This window comes from Tenrec ecaudatus, chromosome 12 (assembly GCF_050624435.1).
Source record: "Tenrec ecaudatus isolate mTenEca1 chromosome 12, mTenEca1.hap1, whole genome shotgun sequence".
NCBI classification, from domain to species: Eukaryota; Metazoa; Chordata; class Mammalia; order Afrosoricida; family Tenrecidae; genus Tenrec; species Tenrec ecaudatus.
In genome coordinates this window covers 24,115,194-24,135,386 of record NC_134541.1, presented here as the reverse complement: position 1 = coordinate 24,135,386, position 20,193 = coordinate 24,115,194, and the positions used below count along the sequence as shown (strand labels likewise).

The 20,193-nt window shown below is 46.6% G+C and overlaps 1 long non-coding RNA gene across 2 annotated transcripts in view; it reads right to left on the bottom strand.

The window, feature by feature from the left end:
- Nucleotides 1–1,225: 1,225 nt before the first annotated feature.
- Nucleotides 1,226–20,193, bottom strand: part of LOC142422377 (uncharacterized) — a 244,932-nt gene continuing 225,964 nt past the window's right edge. The window contains exons 2-4 of one of the 2 annotated variants that reach the window (XR_012779081.1): nt 8,121–8,216; nt 7,908–7,986; nt 1,226–2,122 (exon numbers count right to left, since the gene is read on the bottom strand). This is a non-coding gene — a long non-coding RNA (uncharacterized LOC142422377). Of the gene's footprint in view, nt 2,123–4,370; nt 4,477–7,907; nt 7,987–8,120; nt 8,217–20,193 lie in introns of those variants that run through there. The other variant, XR_012779083.1, reaches the window with a different exon arrangement.

Genomic DNA, 20,193 nt, shown 5'->3' with positions numbered 1-20,193 from the left:
TACAGTCTCAGAAACTCATAGACACAGTTCTACCCTGTCCTATAGGGTCACTAAGAGTCAGAATGGACCTGATGGAAGTGAGCTCGAAGAGAGAGCAACAGTTGCCTCTGGTGCCTTTTAACTCTTGCAAACTTCCCAGGGTCTTCCCCTACTGCTATCACGTTTTCCTTTCCTCACACAATGTATACCGCCTTCTCCACCTAAGTTCCTGCTCATCTACCCTCTAGCCCATGCTTCCCCCTCCTGCTCTACCCCCTGGTAACCAAACAAGAATGCTCCTTTGAATGTGAAAACCTTCGCTTGACTGTTTTATAATAGTGACCTCGTACAACAGTTGTCCTTTTGTGATTGGCTGATCCTCCAGGTTCATCCACGTTAGGAGGTGTTCTGCAGGTTCTTGAACGTTGCATAGAGTTCCATTGAGCACACGTACCAGTCTGCAGCCTCAGCTCATCCTTACAGTCCAAAGGCCGGTGAGGATTAAAGGGAAGTCTGCTGGAGGACTCAGAGAACGCTTTCCTCCTCGCTCTGACTGAGGCAGGAGAACAGACAGTGTTTGTCATCTTCCTGGGAGCTTACTCATCTGGTGACACCAGAGCCCCCTTGCTACCAGCATGGGCATGATGCCCACCCATGGAGGTGAGCAGGGTCAAGACGCTCAGTCAAACAGAGCAGAGCCATGATCACACCAAGCCTGCATCCCTCACTCCCAAACTTCCTGTGATGACAGATCAGAAATGTCCTCACTGTCTAAATGAGGGTGCAACATAGAATGTGGGTACACGCTGCCAAAATCCTGATGCCCACTCCCACTAGAAAATATGGTCCATGCGGGCAGGTACACGGTTTCACTCATGGTTGCATTCCCAGCTCCAAAAATTGGGTCTAGAGCATGATAGATGTACCCTAAATTTTTGTTGGTAGAAATCATGGAATCCATTTGAGCGAACTGATGTGAAAGTGCTTTCAGAAATGAAAAGCACCAGGCAAAACAATTCCTTGTTGTTATTCTTATCTCAAATTGGCAGTGGGCACCAACGAAGGCAGAGGGACTCCCCTGGAACCCTTTCATCATGCTCTGGGGCTCAGCATCCACTTGCTGTCGCCAAGCACCTGGACGGTGCAATGGGCCTCACCCCCGTCAGTTTGGTCAGACAGGAGGACGGTCGTTGCTGTGAGTTGTCTAGTTGATTCTGAATCACAGCAGTGCCTTGTGTGCAGGGTGGGGCTGCTCCTAAGATTTCAGGGCTTGGATTTCACTCATCTCCAGGTCTGCTTCCACAACCCCTCTGGGTGGGTGCACACAGCCCACCTTTGGGACAGTCATTGGCTGTACCACCCAGGGACTCCAAGGACACAATAAATTTCTGTAACCCCACTTTGAATTAGCACTCTTTTTAAATTTTAAAGAGGTCATCCTACTTATGAATATCCCTCCCCCTTGATTCAATTGAATAAGTATTTATCTTTCCTTCCCAGGGCAGGATTTAAAAAAATACTTCATGACACTGTGTTCTAGGTGCAAGTGTACACAGCACATTTCATTGCCCTTTAACGAGTTTTATTCCGATTGTCCCCGGTTGTTGGTTACAATTGTGACAAATTGTCAGCACTGTCATTGTTTCCATTTTGCTTCTTCTTTCCCACCTTCCCACCTTGTCTTCTCACCTGGTTTCGAGACAATGTTGGCCCATTTAGGGTCAAAGAGTCCATTGTTTGAGGGAACACATGAGTCACAGGGGCTATTGCTCACTTTGTAAGCCAGCTTATTGTTTGGACGCAGGGTGGCCTGGGATGATGGTGTTCATATCATGGTTTAACTATTTCATGCTTCTCTAACAGAAATGTAAGTGGAGGTCTTTCACAGACAGAAATGTACTCTCTCACAGTTAAAGAGGCTAAACATCCACATTCAGGGTACCACCTCTAAATCAGCTGACTTTTCAGGAGGAAGGTCCTTTCAGCATCTATGGACCCAGCATTCCCTGGAGGTCTTCCTGTGTCTTCAAACGAAGCATGCCTTGGGTCCAGAAGGTGTTCCGGGCAGGGAATCTGGGTCCAGAGGCCACATTTCCACTCCTGGCTCTTGCACAGTGTGTACATCCTTGTAGTACGTTTCTTTCTAAAACAGTAAAAGAGTCTATAATAATCAAAGCGCAAACTGTGCATTGTGACACATCTAAAGTAGGAGTTGGTAAACTCTACCATGAGCACAGAATGAAGAGGATGCTCTGTGGTGGATCACGGCCATGGAGGCTCAACTCCTTTCCGTATGATTAAGCCAAATAATTGTATGATATGTGAATTGTATGTCAATAAAACTGTTATGGTTTGTTTGTTTTTAAGTATGGAAGTGCTCAGGGGATGATGGAGATATAACAAAAAAGTATGAGAATGGGCTCAAGTGAACTCCCACTGGACAATCTAGAAAAATGTAAGCAGCTGAATAAATGTTAACAATGAATTATAACCTATTGAATGCAATAAACATTATAAATATATATTGATTCAAATAAATAAGAAAGTCTCTTCTTTATAGCAGGGCACTCCAGAAGGAATAATGGTTTTAGAAAATTACCACCAGGAGAGCGTTAGGGTAATAGGTAGGAGCCTTTTGGGTTCAATCAGGTAACCTTTGGACAGTTAACCCAAAGGCTGGTGGTTCAAACCCACCACTAGCTCTTCATGAGAAAGATGAGGCTATCTGCTCCCATAAAGATTGACAGCCTCAACCTATAGCAGTACGGGGACAGCACCAGAGACATAGTGCGGGTATCCGCCCAATCTGACCCCACCACACTGAGGCGAAGCACTAAGGGCGTGTAACAGAACAGCAAGGGGAACAGAGCAACGAAGTCCCCAGGGAATACTAAATATAGACTTTGGGACCAGGGCAGGGCACCCCAGCAGACTCCACCGGAAAACACTCCTAAAGCTCAACAAACAGACCTTGAACTATTTACAGGCTTTTCTTTTTTCGTCATTGTTTTGTTGTTGTTGTTGCTTTGTTTTGCTCTTTTTGGGTGCATATTATCTCTGCAGGTCAACCTAGATAAGATAGGTGGGATAAACAATCTGGAGGAGAAAACAACAGGACAGACAGGAGGACAAGGGGAGTGAGGATTGGGGTGGGAAGGGGGGTGGCACGGAGGACCAGGACCGGGAAAGAGGATGGGGAGAAGAGAGCCGAGAGCTCTTTAATGCCTTTAGATATGCAATCATCCCCTGTGGAAGTCTTGTGTAGTTGGCCTAACAGGTCCCTTTGGCAAAGGTTCACATTTGGTGTGCATCACCGCTGACAGGGACGAAGGTCAGAGAGACTTGTAGCCCTGTGCACACTGGGGTCAGTAGGTGGCAGCAGTCTGCACTCGCTGAAAAGTTCCAGCACCTAATGATAGCCAAAAGTGTTTATGACAAGAAAATGCTGAGCTTCAACTCTGTAAAATACTTGCTTTGCAGATTATAAATCCATTGTATCATTTCCTGCATGATTTCCTTATTTTTCATTCCTATTTTGAATTATTGTTAATAATTCAGCGTTCCTTTACATCCCCTTAACATTCCTTTATAGCCTCTTAACATTGTCAAAGTTTGGGTGGTAAGATTCACACACACACACACACACACACACATACCACACACCCCACACAGACAACGGCTCAGACAACGGCTCCAGCTTTGCTACCTCTTGATAACTTTTAGGAATCCTGTTATAATCAATATAATCAATACATTCTAATAGTTTATGGCTTCTTATATCAGCACTAGAGTTGGCTGTGAATATTAGAACCTATTACTATTTTCCCTTCAGAATATGTAATTGCTATGTTTTTTATAAGAAGATATGGTGAAGAAAAATTAATGTGAAAAATGAGGAGCTGATGCCAGGGGCTTAGGTGGAGAAAAAATGTTTTGAGAATGATGCGGACAATGAATGCACAAATGTGCTTTACACAATTGATGTACGTGTGGATTGTGATAAGAGTTGTATGAGCCCCTAATAAAATGATTTTTTTTAATGTGAAAGATCACTTGAGTCACAGCCAGTTTCACAAGGAGCATTCTCTTCTGTTGATTTGCTTTCACCCACAAACTACAAAAGAACTACAGTTCATAGCGAACAGCGTCTGGAAGATTTCTGTGAGTTATTGCCAGAACATAGTGGTCTGGATGGTTCTTGGCATAGTGGTCTGGATGTTTCTTGGCATAGTGGTCTGAATGGTTCTTGGTCCTTGGTGACCAAGTTTTACTGTTGGGGAGGATTTAAATTTTAAATAACTAAAAAGGATGATCAATGCAAGTGTGTGCGGATACCAAGAAGATCGTTTCTCAAATCCCTACATTTCTGATTTCCATTCCGGTCCTCTCACCTTTTCCTTTTCTCCCTGCAGCGGGGCTGACCTGCTCAGCCGCTCGGAGGCAGGGCAAGCTTAGCCAGTAATGATTCTCCATCTCCAGGGGAAGGAGGATCCTGTTCTGCTGGAAGAGGAAAGATATGGAGGGATTCCCCCCCTCCCTTGGTTTTTTTAAGGAAGGATACTGTATATATTTACACAGCCCATCTCAAGAAATGAAGTCCATACCAGTAACCCATTAAACCTTCCAGAAATGAGGTTCTCTTCTTCGCCCCAACCCATGCTTCCTCCTTCATTCCTCAATATCCTTCCCCCCCACCACCAATTTGTTAATTTCCTTTTTTTTTTAATGGAAGATCATTCCATGTAGCTGCTGCTGGTTTTGACCATCAACTCAATCCATTCTTCCTTTACATGCCAGTAGTTCATTACCTTGGGACAAAGGCTGTATAAAAAATTCCAGCAACTACATTAATTTGCCATAATTCAAACAGCTGTCCTTAGTACGCTGCAAGACTGGATACTCACCTACTCATTCCAAATTATATCTGTAGGTCTATCTAGATAAGATTGGTGGGATAAACAAGCTGGAGGAGAAACAACGGGACCAATGGTTCCAGGGGGACATGGGAGAGGAAGAGGTAGGGGAAAGGAAGTGATGTTAACAAACCCAGGGACAAGGGAACAACAAGTGATCCAAATTGGTGGCAAGGAGGGTGTAAGAGATTGTTAGGGATTGATCAAGGGCAATGTAACTGAGAGGAATTACTGAAACTCAAATGAAGGTTGAGTGTGATAGTGGGACAAGAGGCAAGTAAAAGGAAATAGAGGAAATAACTGGGAGGCAAAGGGCATTTATAGAGATCTAAATAAAGGCATGTACACATGTAAATATATATATATTATGATGAGGAAATAAATCTATGTGCATATATTTATAAAGTTAGGATTAAGGTAGCAGATGGACTTTGGACCTCCACTCAAGTACTCCCTCAATGCAAGAACACTTTGTTCTACTAAAATGGCCTTCCATGATGCTCATCTTCCCAACATGATTGCTGAAGACAAATGCGTGCATAAGCAAATGTGGTGAAGGAAGCTGATAGTGTCCGGCTATCAAAAGATATAGTGTCTGGGATCTTAAAGACTTGAAGGTAAACAAGCGGCCATCTAGCTAGAAAGCAATAAAGCCCACATGGAAGAAGCACATCTGTTGGGGGAGGTCAGACGCTTACAGACATCCTCCCCGAGGGCAGTTAGTCACCAGACTACAGGGTAGGCCTCTCTCCCTGCTACTGGGGACAATAAACTATTTCTCCTTGAGGCCTGTGACCAAGCGTGCACACCCTACCAATAATGGCCTCTATCAGTTGAGTCAGGGAACAGGCCAAACTGGCTCTGTGACATCCAAAGTTAAGTTATCATCCTAAATCTAGGATCCACCCATCTTGTCACACGTATGCCCCCAATCCCTCCTCTCCCTATTGCATGTATGTCCCTAGACCACCCCCTCTCATTACTGTATTACCTGTAGCACAACCCCTTCCTGTGGCGTATGTCCTCACCTGTAATTAGGGGGCTTGCATGTCCCCAGAGAATATAAAAAGCCTGGGCTAGCATTAAAGAGAGCTCTCTCCCTTCACGTGGACCACCAAGCGGGGCTGAGGTGAGCATACTACCATGAATCGTGTCTGACTCCATTTATTTCAATACTTCTCATATCTCTCATGCTCTCTATAACTTTACTATGATCTTTACTTATTATCGCTGTACAATTGTGCCTACCGGACCCGTAATGATGTGTTAGGGGCTGGCTTCCCTTGACACACATCAGCCTGTGTGATCATGAGGTGCTGAAGGGATCAGGTATCAGGCATCAAAGACCAAAAAATCATATCATTGTGAATGAGGGGGAGTGCAGACTAGGGACCCAACACCCATCTGTAGGCAACTGGACATCCCCTTAAAGAAGGGTCATGGGGAGGAGACGAGCCAGTCAGGGTACAGTGATGAAACATACAACTTTCCTCTAGTTCCTAAATACTTCCTCCCCTCCCCCTCCATCATGATGCCAATTCTACCTTACAAATATGACTAGACTAGAGGATGTACACTGGTACAGATAGGAACTTGAAACACAGGGAATCCAGGACAGATGATCCCTTCAGGACCAGTGCTGAGAGTGATGATACCGGGAGGGTGGGGTGGAGGCGGGGAACCAATTACAAGGATCTCCATGTGCCCTCCTTCCTGGGGGATGGACAACACAAATGTGGGTGAAGGGAGATGTCAGACAGTGTAAGATATGACAAAATAATTTATCAAGGGTTCATGAGGGAGAAGGGAATGGGGAAGGAGTGGAAAAAATGAGCTTATATCAAGGGCTTAAGCAGAAAACAAATGTTTTGAAAATGATGATGACAACAAATGTCCAAATGCGCTTGACACAATGGATGTATGTATGGACACTCACTGCCGGCGGGTTGATTCAAGCTCTTAGTGACCCTCTGGGACAGAGAGCCGCCCATCTGGCTTTCTGAGACTGTAATTGAAGTCGTCGGTAGGAAACCTAATTTTTCTCCTGAACTGCGACTATAGAGTCACAATACCCTCCACAGGGAGAGGGTGGCTCATCACAGCAGAGTTTCAAAAGAGCAGCGATCAAGTAGGGAGGCTTTTCAGAACGGAGGGTTGCTTTGCTATTTGTTATATGAACACAGTTGTCAGCTTAGAAAAGGCTGCCGTGGCGGGGTGTCTGAAGAGGTCTGCCCACCTGGGAAGAAGCTCTCACTCAATCCAGGTTGACACCCTAAGAGTAGAGGCAGGGACTGTGGGGTGTCACCATAGCGGTGCCTCCTACCTCAGAATCAGACTAGGGTGCCAAGCCTGCAGGCACGGTAGATGATGGGCTAGGAGTGACTGTTGACCTTGTCACTGCCGGGTGGGTAAGGGAAGGTCTCTAGAGTCTCTGCTTGGACCTGGGCTCTGTGAGATAGAGAATTCCAACTCATGGATCTGACTGGCTCCCTGCTGCAGTCCTTAGGAGCAGCAGGCAGGAATGAAGTGGCATGTGTGGCTTGCCCTGACTAAGGCCCTGGTTTCCAAAGAGCAACTTCTTCCCTCTTCAGAGGGAACCTGAGCTTAAAACTGAAGGGAAAGGACTGAGCCAGTGAGTCGGTTGGTCTCCTCTTCCAGTCTGTCCCTAGTGTGTGCATTGTGACCTGGAAGGACGGTGAGGGTGAGGAACAGGAGTTGAGGGAGCTGGGCTTCTCACTACACACACCTTCCACAGGGAGAGCCACCCCAGCAGCTGGGGCATGGCGAACCCCAAAGTCCGTCAGGACTTCGTCAGTCCTTCCTCATGTTTACTTTGTTTGAAGGCTGGGCATGGGGATCGGAGGGTGGGTTGAATGTTGGGGGCTGCAGGGGCAACTGTGGTAATTGGGTGTGGTAAGAAACACTTTACCATTGCCTGAGCATCACTTCGAAAATCAGAAAAGCCCAAGGGACTGCAGATCTCCAACACATTGTAACTAGACAGGAATCTCTTACCTTCCTTCAGACTTCCTTCTGAAGCCCTGCTGCAGCCTGCTCCCTTGTGAATTGGTCAGGAAACTCTTCCTGAATTGACCTTGAGAATGAGCCGAAAAGAATTCTATGAACAAACAGGACATCTTTTTAGTAGGCTTAGAATACTTTCATCTTTCCTTGAGGTGGGGTAGGAGTCTAGAGCTTTGAAATGTCTCTCTAATTGATAACACTAACCGGGAATATGGGGATTGTGGTCCAGATATTGCCTTTCTAGCCTCTCCGGCAGTCCAGTGGAAGTTCTGTCGGTGTCTTTGTGAACCAGTTGTCCACCTGTTGTGGGAACAATAGTTTGGGCATGAACAAGAGTTTCCATTTGGATGAGAAGAGGGGGTCCTAAGTCTGGGGTCTGCTGTGATGGAGCAGAGGCCTCTGCAGCGCCGGCAGGAAAAGTGTCAACGGTAGAGATGGGCCGTCATTCTCTGCTGCGCGTCTGCAGTGAGCACCTGAGCCTGCAGGATGACAGGACGTGTGAAAGGCTCAGCAAAGCAGCCATCCATTTGCCACAAGAGATTCGACTTCCAAAGAAGTCAATCCCCGCCCCCACCCCCCTTTTTCTTTTTCAAGCGGCCTCTACAACATGACAGCAGATTTGCTGGCCAGCACAGCAAGGGCTGCTTTTCCTCCCGTTGAGATCAGAGAACTAGAAAGTGTCTGTCACTTGCGTTTGCCTCCCATGGGGATGGGCATTCACCAATGTAACGCACACGGCTTGCTGTGGCTGGTCTCCATCTAGTTGCCTTCCTAGACACTGTTTGACACAAAGCCTCGCGATGATGAATTTCTCAGTCATTATCATGACTGCCTCCTTAGCTATGGGCTGAGTGGATAAGAAGGGACTCTCAGAGATAGAAGCGGGGCTGGGCTCTGAGGTGGACGCAAAACTGTACCAGGAGAATGAAAATCGAATCCTCCGACGGTTCTTCATGACACGTTGAAGACTTTGTGGCTTCATCTTTTTTTTTTGCACATGAAACCACTCATGAGATGGGGAACCACTCCCGCGCAAAGGATACCCCCCCATCCTGCAGTCCAGGGGAGCAGGAAGGGCGGAAGATGTGCAAGAGGAAGAGAAGGACCCCAGAGAGCAGAGGAAGTCGGAGGGGAGCAGGAGAAAGAAGGTGTCTCTCATTTCCTCTTTGCTCTGGGCTCCCCAGTGCACCATTCTCATCATGGTTCTCGGCTTTCCATTTTAATGGAATAATCATTTCGCATTGGTCCTGCTGTTACATGGCGGCCCCTCGACTCACTCTTCAAGACCCAGTGGTTTGTGACGTTGGACTGAGGCTGTGTTCAAATATATTCATTTCCCTGAATCAAACAGCTGGCCTCCGTACACCGCCTATGGAGTCTCGCCTGCCCATCCCGAACAGGAAAGAGAAGTAGTAAGCTTTTACACAAAAGGTCTGTAGGAGACATCCCCCTCAGTTCTGCCTCACGCTCCTGGCTTTTCATATTTCACCAACACGTGGGGATGCTGACGGGATGCCACAGCCTGTGGGACACGTGGTCATTTTGAAGTTGGTAAGGTCTTCCGTTTGGAGAGAGAGGTTCACCTTGCTCCTGTTCCAAGAGCACGGAGAGCGGGAAGAGCTGCTTTCCCAAGTGCTGTATGACCACGGCAAACTGTCACGGAGGGATGTCGGAAAGACAAGGCCACCTGGACAGGAGCTCCCGCCAGATCCAGCAGGAGACCCAAGAGGAGAGGCAGGGAATGTAGAATTGTGTCCACAGGGGTGACTCCCGAGTCAGCATCTGGCCAGGGAGCCATCATGCAGGCATGACGGTTGAGGCTACCTGCGTGTGACTGCCAGGCGGTGAGGACAGGGCCCTAGAGCCTGGGTCTGGAGCTCAGTTCCCATGTAAAAGAACTACCTCCCCTTTCTGCAGACGACTGGAAGCAGGATAGAGGAAGAGAACCCTAAATGGTGGAGAAGGACCACGAAAGACAGGAAGGGTCCCATGAGAAAGACGTTGTCTTTAACTTCCTATTGACTGTGGGCTAATCAATTCATCATCATTGGTTTTCGGTTTTCCTTTCCTTTTTCAATGCCCCGTCATTCCCTGATGTTGCTGCTTTTAGATGCCACCCAACCAATCCATTCCTGCTTTCAGTCACAGTAGTTCGCCACCTTGTGTGTCAGTCTGGGCACTTTAGAGAAACAAATCTACAGAAACTCGTGTATAAAAGAGAGTTTTATATAAAGGTTAAGTGCCCATCAAGAAAACATCCCAACCCAGTGCCGCCCAAGCCCACAAGTCCAACATTAACCCATGTGTCCGACAGCAATCCACAAAGTCCTCCTCCATCTCACAAAACACACACAATGATGCCGACTGCAGGAGGAAAGCCGAATTAGTGAATGTGTAAGCATCTCAGCGCTGGCAGGTGTCTCTACATGGCTGCTCCAGCACCCAGGGCTGCATCGGGGTAGGTCCATGCGGCTTCTCCTCCGGGATGCATTGCAGGAAGTGAGCCTTGCCAGCTGAAGCAGGGAACCCAGCTGAAGGCAGCTGCACCCTGGTCCGATCATCAGAAAGTAAGAGACCTGAGAACTAGCAAGGCGAGGCTCACCAAGCCATTTATCCCTTCACCCTTCGATTAACCCCACGTGTGTTTATCGGCCAGGCTGGCACAATAAACTAACTACCTCACCTTGGAACAAAGGCTGTATAAATATTCTAGTAAGTACATCAATATCTCATAAGCAAAACAAATGTTCTCAGTACACTGCAAGACTGGAATCTGATCTTCCCACTCCAAACATGAGAGGTAAATATTAAGCTTTTATGAGACAGGTCTATAGGGAACACTTCTCTCAGTTCCTCCAACCCGACTGGATTCCCATGGTTTAGATGAGGCTTTCTACTCCCACAGAGAGTTACTGTCTCCGGAACCCATGGGTGCAGTTCTACCCTGTGCAATAGTGTCGCTGTGAGTCAGATGACAGAGCTTGGTTTTATTGATGGTTATGTGACAGGAGTCTAGACCCTGGGTGACCTTTGTTTCTGAACCGAACTCATTGCCATCAAGTCCGTTCAGCTCCGAGGGGACCTGGAGGACAGAGACCAACTGCCCCTGTGGGTTTCCAAGACTGGAAACCTCTGTGGGAGTAAACAGCCTCCTCCTCCTCCTGAACTGTGGCTCCACAGTACCGAACCTTCAATATGGAGCGGCGAGTGCATCAAAACAGAAGAGCACAAGTAAGAGGAGGTTGTACCATCCAGGGATCCTTTCCTAGCTCTTTGTAGGACCACCATCAACAGCTCAGAAGCACTGCCCGTGGGGGATGTCAGAAGGCATGGCCACCTGGGAAGAAGCTGGCACTCAGGCCAGCATGAACCCCAAGAGGAGAAGGACGGAATGTGGTGTGTCCACAGGGGCGACACCTAAGTCCCAATCAGGCTAGGAAGCCAAGCCTGCAGGCATGGTGGTGGAGGGGCTGGAAGGGAGTGCTGCCACTGTGAGTGCCAGACTGGTGGCAGGCGGGGAGCGCACCAGAGTCTCTGCTTGGAGCGGGGCTCTGGGAGATGGAGAGGCCCCTCTCACAGGTGTGGGTGGCTCCATTCTGCAGGTGACGAAAAGAACAGAGAGGGTAAACTGGCATATGCTGTAACTGTGGCTAAGGCCCTCAGATCCAAAGAGCCCCTGTTCCTTATTCCATGGGACCAGGGGTGGGCTTGAACATGAAGGCAAGTGACCTAACCATCGTCAGAGCAGCAGGTGAGTCAGGTGGGCTTAGGAGCTTCCATTCTACACCTTGCACTGTGCACAGGGACCTGCGAGGGCTGTGGCGTGGGGGACAAGGGTGGGGGGTGGGGCTGGGGAGTTGGGCTTCTTACGACACAGACTTTGTAGGCATAACACGCCCTGCCAATTTGGGAGCAGAGAATCTCATCTGCCATCAAGACCTGGAGAGTCCTGTTTCTTCCTCCAGCCTTTCAGCTTTGTCTGAATGCTGTGGACTGCAGGGGTAACTGGTGAAGGAGCACCCTTTGCAGCTGGCCAGGAGGACGTTCTGGAAGAGTGTGTGGGGCTGTTGTCTGATACGGTCAGAAGCAAACCCCCCACGGAAAGGATGATGTGGGGGGCCAGTGCTAAAGACTCTCGGTCGAGGCCTTCATTGGTGACTCCATAACCTGTTGAGCCCCAGGAGTAGCACCAGAGTGACCCCTCGCCCTGGTTGCAGAAAAGGGTCTTGAGTCTCTTCTTAAATTTACCTTGAGTCGGCAGAAGAATAAATCTGTTAACAAATAGCACATCTCTTTAATAATTTGAATAATTCCATCTTTCTGGGACAATGTATTAACAGTCTCCTGCAGTGGTTCTCAACCTTCCTAACGCAGCGACCCTTTAATACGGTTCCTCATGTTGTAGTGACCCCCCAACCATGACATTATTTTCGTGGCTACTTCATAACTGTAATTTTGCTACTGTTATGAACCAGGCGACCCCTGTGAAAGGGTCGTTCAACCCCCAACGGGGTCACGACCCACAGGTTGAGAACCACTGGTCTAATGCTTTAAAATGCTTCTCTTTCCCGGATGATTTTCTTGATGACAAAACAACCCTGGCCAAGCAAACAGGGGTCGTAGTACAGGAATTTGACTAGGTAACTCCCAAGCTCCAGTGGGATTTCTTTGAGTGCCTTTCATTTCCTTTAATAGCGTGCTCGCCCTACAGTTCCTTGATCACACAAGTGAACAGTTCAAAAGCATTCAACAGAGTTGTACCATCATCACAGTCAATTGTAGAACTCTTTCTTCTCTCGCGCGCCCGTTGCTGTTAGCTCTCCATTCCCTCCCAACCTCCCCTGCCATACCAATAGCTAATTATTAATCGGGTTCCTGTTTCGGTATATTTATCTATCCTGGATTTCATATGCAGAAAATGACGCGAAACAAACAAACCAAACCCCTACAACAATGACAAAGCGAAACAGAGAAAAACCTCAATCAAACAGAAAGCAGGAAATATTAACTGAAACCACGTTCCAATGGGTCAAAAGGGAGATCAAAAGAAAAGGTGGTGGTTACATTTTAACCTAAGTTCATGTGCCATATTCGGCTGTCCAGTGTTCTCAGTCTGACAGCAAGGTTGTTCACATCCCTGAACTATGGTCAGAGGAAATGCCTTAATCCAAGAGGAACTGCAAATAGATTTGGGGCTTCAGTGGTCATCCACAACCTTTCGCAAACTGGGTGTTGAGAAGTTAAACTCTGAACAAGATTTGGGTTTTATTATTTGTAATCCCTGGGTCACTCAGGCTGATTAATAAGCCGGAGTTATTGTTTGTGCCCCTGTTCATCACTGTCCTCTCCTTCGACGCAGTCAAGAAACAAATTGGTTCAAAACATTTTATAAATTGCTCCACTCGCCAGCAGAGCTGGGCATGGAGAAAGTGGGTTATGTGCAGGTCTTCCTGGGCCTCTCCTAGGGTTGGGTGCATGGGCGGCCATTAGCGTGTAATGGTGCTGTGCATTGGTTCAGCTGTAGGACCAGTGGAGACACAGTTGGGCATTGCTTTGGAGGGCTGGTCAATGATGGGGGGTTGACTTTAGATCAGGAAGAGGCTGGAGTTGTGGGAGCAGGGGGGGGGCAACTATTCTGGTTTGCTGGTGACGGAAGGGGTTCCAGGATGCGGGACGTTCAGTGTTCAACCCAGGAAGTCCTGGGCAAACTGGGCCAGGCTGGTCCTCTAGCGGGGAGGTAAAACGAGGAGGGCGGGCTGTTGCATAAAGGTGGCAGTAAGGTGACCGTGAGCCGCGGTCATGGCATTGCTGGAGCTTGAAGGGTGTCCTCCGAAAGCTACAGCTCAGAGTTTCTGTGAAGAAGGATGTAGGCTCTGGGGATGGAAACAACTAGGCATGTAGTGATGTCAAAACAACCGGCATCTCACGCCAGCATTGAGAGTGAAGTTGCAAACCACAACAAGTGCTGGTGCGGGTGGAACGGCTGGACGACTGGAAGGAAGTCTCGAAACAGTGCTGGTGGGACTGCGAAATGGTGTAATCCCCATGCAAGGGGTGTGGGCACTTCCTTTAGAAATTAGCAATAACATGCAACAATGCTAGTAATGGGTGTGTAACCTCGAGAAACAGCCATGGCACGGACAGGTTATGATCGCACCTTTGGTCACACTGGCAAAGAGATAGAAGCGAGTGCCCACCGATGGATGATTTGGCACACTGTGGTTCATTCACACAATGGTATATTCGGCATACCCACTGCTACAGAGGGAATTCTGACTATGGGACTGGGTCGAACTGCCCCATTGGGTTTCAAGACTCAGTCTTTATGAGAGCAGTCTTTGACCGTTAGAGAGATGCAAATCAAGGCAGCAGTGAGATATTTCACCCCAACATTAATGACAAGCTTCAGAAAATCAGAATACAAGTGCTGGGGAGGGTGTGGAGACGGGAACCCCTCTCCCATTCGGACTGAATGGTGCAACCGCTGTAGAAAACAACATGGCGCTTGCTTAAAAAGTTGAATAGAGAAATTCCCACTAAAGATTTTTTTAAGTTGGAAATTGAACTGCCATGTCATCCAGAAATTGCTCTACTTTGTCTGTATCATAGAGAAATAGGAGCTGAGATACATGTATATATATGCAGACAGATTGGATACAACCTAAAATGCCCATCAACATAAGAAAGGAAAACCTCTGGTGCATTTAATGAGATACAATGTAACACTCAAGAATAACAAAGTATCATGAACCTGAAGTGTCATTGATTTTTGTTGGTTGGCCCTGTAAACTGCAACTTTGCCCTATTCTACCAGCTCTTTCCATTTTCTTGGAGACACCTTAAGATCTACACATACTGGATCATGGTATCTGTAAATGGAGGTGATTTTGCTACCTTTCCAATCTAGAGACCGCTTATTTCTTTTTAGTCTTAATTCTCGGGCAAAAACATCTAATATTGAATATAAGTGGTGAGAGCAGGCACGCTAGTCTTGTTCTCAACTTCAGTCTTTCCCCGTTAAGTGTAACGCCGACAACTGGCTTTTCTCATCAGCTCCTCATCAGATGGAGGAATGCCCCTTTTAGTCCTAGTTCTGTGAGGGTTTTCATAAAAGGATTTTATCAAATGCTTTGTCTGTGTCCTCGGAGATGGTCATGTGGTCCTTTCCCTTTTTTTATTGCTGTGGTGTATTATGCTGACTGCTGTTCTAAGGTTGAGCCCTCTGCATTCCCGTAGTCAGTCTCACTTGGTCATTGTGTTTGACTTGGAATATGCCATTGGATACTGCTTGCTAGTGTTTTCTTGAGGATTTTTGCATCTCTCCTCATAAGGGACATTGATCTACAGTTTTGTATTTTTGTGGTGTCTTTGGTTTCAGTTCTTTTAATTTCCTTTTTTATTTGGAGATTATTTAAAAATGAATCTTAAACTATCTTTAGATGGATGTGTGTTAACATGAGCAAATAACTGTATAAACAATGACCAAATTAAAGTGCTCAGCTTAAATTAAAAATTTAATGAATCTTATCAGCATATTAAATAAAAGACATTAAATTTGCCATTTTAATAAACTCTCCTCCTAAGCTTGGTCCATTATCTTGTATAAATATAATAAGTCTGTAATTATTACATCTAATGTAGTCCAAATCATTTTTATTAATTACTACCTTTAACAAGGTAAACAAACTTTTTTCCTAGACACAGAGAAAGTTAAAAGATAAGAAACCAGGCACTATCTATTTTTTCCCATGAGCATACATTTTTAATCACCTCTACATTACAAGTTTCCAAAAAGAAACACGGGGGTAATATCCTATGGGATTTAGTCATCATGTTAATTGACAGCCATTTTTAATATATAAGAATTAATATAAATTAAAATTAGGCTTATTAGCTAAAGTTTTTTGCATGCATAAATGGTCATTATAAAAAAGTTAGCTAAACTGACTCAAGTTAACATTTGTCTAGCATTTTACAACTTTAATAAAGAATGTAGAAGTTATCATTTAGTTAAATCATAATTGTTAATGATTGAAAGTACTATAAGAATTGCACAAGATGGAAACACCTTAAAATATGTCATCATGATTTTTAATAATAAAAATGCAATTTTATAATTTTATCATAGTGAACAATTTGCGTACAGTAGTGACATAAAAACCAATGTAGGAAATTCCAAAAGTTGAAATCAGAAGGAATGTAACCTTGTGTGCTCTCCAGTTGGTTCCAGCACTTATGAGCATGAGTTTAACTTTAGAATCACACAAAATGGATATTGTGTTGGTATTTATTTCATCCCGTAAAACCAGACAAAAGACAGAATTGGTATAAATTAATATATTCAACTTTAATTTCCTAAAGATTCATCTATTTCTTAGGTTCAACTTTCAAATTTTCCTTAAATAATTTTTTTAAGTTCTTTCATCCTTGAATGGAACAAATGGCTAATTGCTCGACTAGCATCTGAAAGATGGATGCTTCTAATCTATCTACTGGCACTGCCGAAGAAAGGCCTGGCAATCTGCTTCCCGAAGGTCACAGTCACTAAAACTTTGTAGCACCTCCTACTTAGCTCCATCAGGTTCCTCGTCAGTAATGTCTGGCAAGGAGTGAGCATGTGCCCTGCCTCCAGCAAGCTATGTATCTCCTTAGCACCTCCAATGAGGTCATCAAGCTGCAACCTGATTGACAAGTTAAACTCCACCCCTTCACTCTTACATCTCAAATTGACAACAGATACTGTAACTCCCACAACCCCATCTCCCTGGACCTGTCCTTCCTCAAGAACCCCTCTTTCTCTGTGCTGCTCAATGGCACTAACCACAGTTTGGCCGTCAGGAAGTTGTGCTGCTCAGATCTCCCTTCAAAGGAGGCATCTATCACACTGTGCACCCTGACCTTTCATGCCAAGGCTGCACCCCCTGTAGACTGCTCCCAGACCCTGAATGACCAGGGCAGGGCTGGGCAGTTGGATTCTTTCTCCTTGACATGACACTCCTTTGATAGGTGAACTGTTCTGTGGCTCACCATCTTCCTGGTCAAGACCTTCTCAGAGCTGGGCAGCAGTCCTCACACTGCTCCTCTTCCCCCTCCTCCCTCTCTTCTCCCTTCACAGGTGACAGACCTGCATGCTGATTTGATGGCTCTTCCGGCCTACCCCTGTCCCTCTCTTTTGTCCTTCAAATCTCTGGAAATCTAATGACATCTGGGCATCTGCTCTTTCAGGCTCCAGGAGCAATGGGGAAGAGACCAGAACACCTTTCTCCTCAGGGGCCTCTGCGGCATGCGCATTACCACGTTTTCACTTAGCTGGGTACATCATCATTTCTGCCATCCCGGGACTCCTATGACACACCAGGTCTTCTTAGTTTCTAAACTACTTGCTACCAGAGCTCATAAGAATTGTGTGTCACTGACCATAACGTCTCATCAAACCTCTGGGCAGTACAAACTCTGAGAATCCACCTGTACCTGTAAGGTAACTGAAACACAGCTTGGGTTTGCATCCACCTATGGAAGGCTCCCAAGTTCAGATTCTTCCTCTGGTTCTCTGCAGCAGCCCCTGCAGGTCTATGGTCCTACTGGAAGCTCTCACAAGGGGCTCCAGCCTCCTCCCTTCCCCTACTCACCTGTTCTGCTCTGAGGGTGAAGTTCATACGCCCTGCCTGGTGGTACACGAGGCTAGCAGTGTTGAAGACATATTCAGAGACAGCAAAGTAGACGATGTGATCATGTTCTTGGGGGATCTCCATGGCTGAGGCAACAAAGGGAACTGAGGACCGCCGGCTTCGGCTAAAGAACTCACCCTGGAGACAGAAGGGTACCTCAGTCATGCAAGGTGCCTATCAGAGAGGGTGTCAGACAGAAAGGTCCAAAATCTCTCTGAGGAGGAAGCCTCTGAGTTCTTAGGTGGTGTCTGGGAAGCAGCTCCTTTTTTGAATGAGGGTGCTGAGGTACTGAAGGATTTCCTCTGGACCTACCACATCCAGGCTGTGACAGCTTCAGGGAATCCTCCTATTAGAGCAGCATCTCTATGCTAGGGGAGTGGAGTGGGGCGTGTAGAAATACAGCCTGGTGGTAGAGAGCAAGGATTTGGGAGCTATTGGGTGGATAGACTGGCCGAGGGAGAGGAGGAGGTACGTGATTGAGCTGGAGCTGATGTTCTGCCTGCCCTCAGTTCTCAGGTCCTTTACCCAGAGTCTTTCACCTTGAAAGGTGTGTCCAAGCCTTGGGCGGTCACCCGGGGAGCATCTATCAAATTGTTGTCAATGCCAGCAACTTGGTCAATCATTGAAGCGACTACAGAACAGGAAAGAAGCAGGATTAAGAACAAGGCAGTCAAAGTCAGCTGTGCAGGTTATAGACTAGACAACTGTAGGGAGCTCTGTTCTCTTGAATGACATCATTTAGAGAATGGCTATGGTGCTAGGATAGATCTGTAGTCCTTTGACGATGAAAGAGATCGCTTCCATTCATCAGTATTTATTGAGCACCTATTGTGTGCCAGGCATCATGATGAGATGGAAAAAGGAGCTGTGCATAAGTTTCACCAAGTCTCTCCCCTCATAGAGCTGACACTCCAGAGGAGAAACAGATAATCAAACAATGGAGCAAATACATGCACAGGGCAAATCTGTTAGGTAAGAGAGGCCCATAGGACAATGGAAGTCCTGTACCAGAAGATAAGGTAGGTAGAAACTTCATCTAGATAGGCAATCATTGAGGACTTTTTGAGGTGTTGCTTGGACAAAGATCAGGAGAGTAGGCATTGGTTGGGTGAAGGGTGCTGGGTATGAGGGAAGGGCATTTCTGGCAGAGGAAATGGCTCTAAGTTCTGACAGCAATGTGGAGCATTGGAGAGTAGAACTACCTCGTGGTGTCGGTGTGGTAGGAACCCAGGCTGAGACAAGTTGGGGAGGAGAGCAAGATGAAGCTGGAAGTAGCAGGCAGTGCCAGGATCTATTAGTCTTCTGCCCACCTCCAGGCTGAGTTGTCTTTGATGGGCTTCAAGAGGAGAAAGGTGATTTGTGTGTGATGGTAAAAGGTCTCTAGGACAGGAAGAGTGGGCTGAGAGGGCCCCTGTGCAGGGCGCTGAGTTGAGTCCCATAACCCATCTGTAGACAGCTGGACATACCCTTACAAAAGGGTCTCAAGGAAGAGAGGAGCCAGCCAGGGTGCAGTATAGCACCAATGAAACACACAACTTTCCTCTACTACTTTAATGCCTCCTCTATCCCACTATCATGCCCCAATTCTACCTTACAAATACGGCTCGACTAGAGCAGGTACACTGGTAGAGATAAGAGCTGGAAACAGGGAATCCAGGACAGATAAACCCCTCAGGACCAATAGTGGTGATACCAGGAGAGTAAGAGGAAGGTGGAGGGAGAAGGGACAACTAATCACAATAATCAACATAAACCCCCCTCCCAGGAGAATGGAGAACAGAAAAGTGGGTGAAGGGAGACCTCGGTCAGTCTAAGACATGAAAATGGAAATTACACATTTTCAAGGGTTCATGAGGGAGGGAGGGTGGGGGATGGGGGAAATGAACTGATACCAAGGGCTTAAATAGAAAGAAAATATTTTGAAAACGATGATGGCAATATATGTACAAATGTGCATGACATATGGATGAATGTATGGATTGTGATAAGAGCGGTACAAGCCTCCCATAAAATGATTTTTTAAAATTAAATAAGCTTAATAAAGAACATAAAAACCTTTATATCCCTCTCATCAATGAGAAACTGGCATTCTTTGGCCTAAAATGGGGATACCTGGAAATAAGGGAATTGAATGAAGCACTTTGGGAATCTGGTAAGAACCTGCGGTTTGATGGGAAACGGTTGCCTGGGTTGGGTCTGCCCACTTATTGTTTAAAAGAGAACTAAGTGCTCAGGCTGTGTTGGTCTCTGGGGTCCAGTGGCAGTGTTACTGAAGACCGAGCAGACAGCTTCTGTTTACAAAGCTTCCCTGCCCATCTTCCCACCTGATTAAGTGATGTAGCCTGGTAATTGCAGACAGGGCCCATTGGAGTTATTGGCATCAACCAGAAAGATGTGGGGGATTCATGTCTATAAAATTTACAGATGGCCCCAAAAATACATACTCTGGAATTTCCTTTGTCTTCTGTCTCTCCCTTTTGCTTCTCACCCTGCTCTCTACCTGGAAGGCCTGTGGCTCTCTCTCCAGGACCCCTTCCAGGCTGGGTCTGTCATCTGTCCCTGTCCCTGCTGCTCCAGCAGCAGAAGCTGTGGCTGTGGCACCAGAGCCA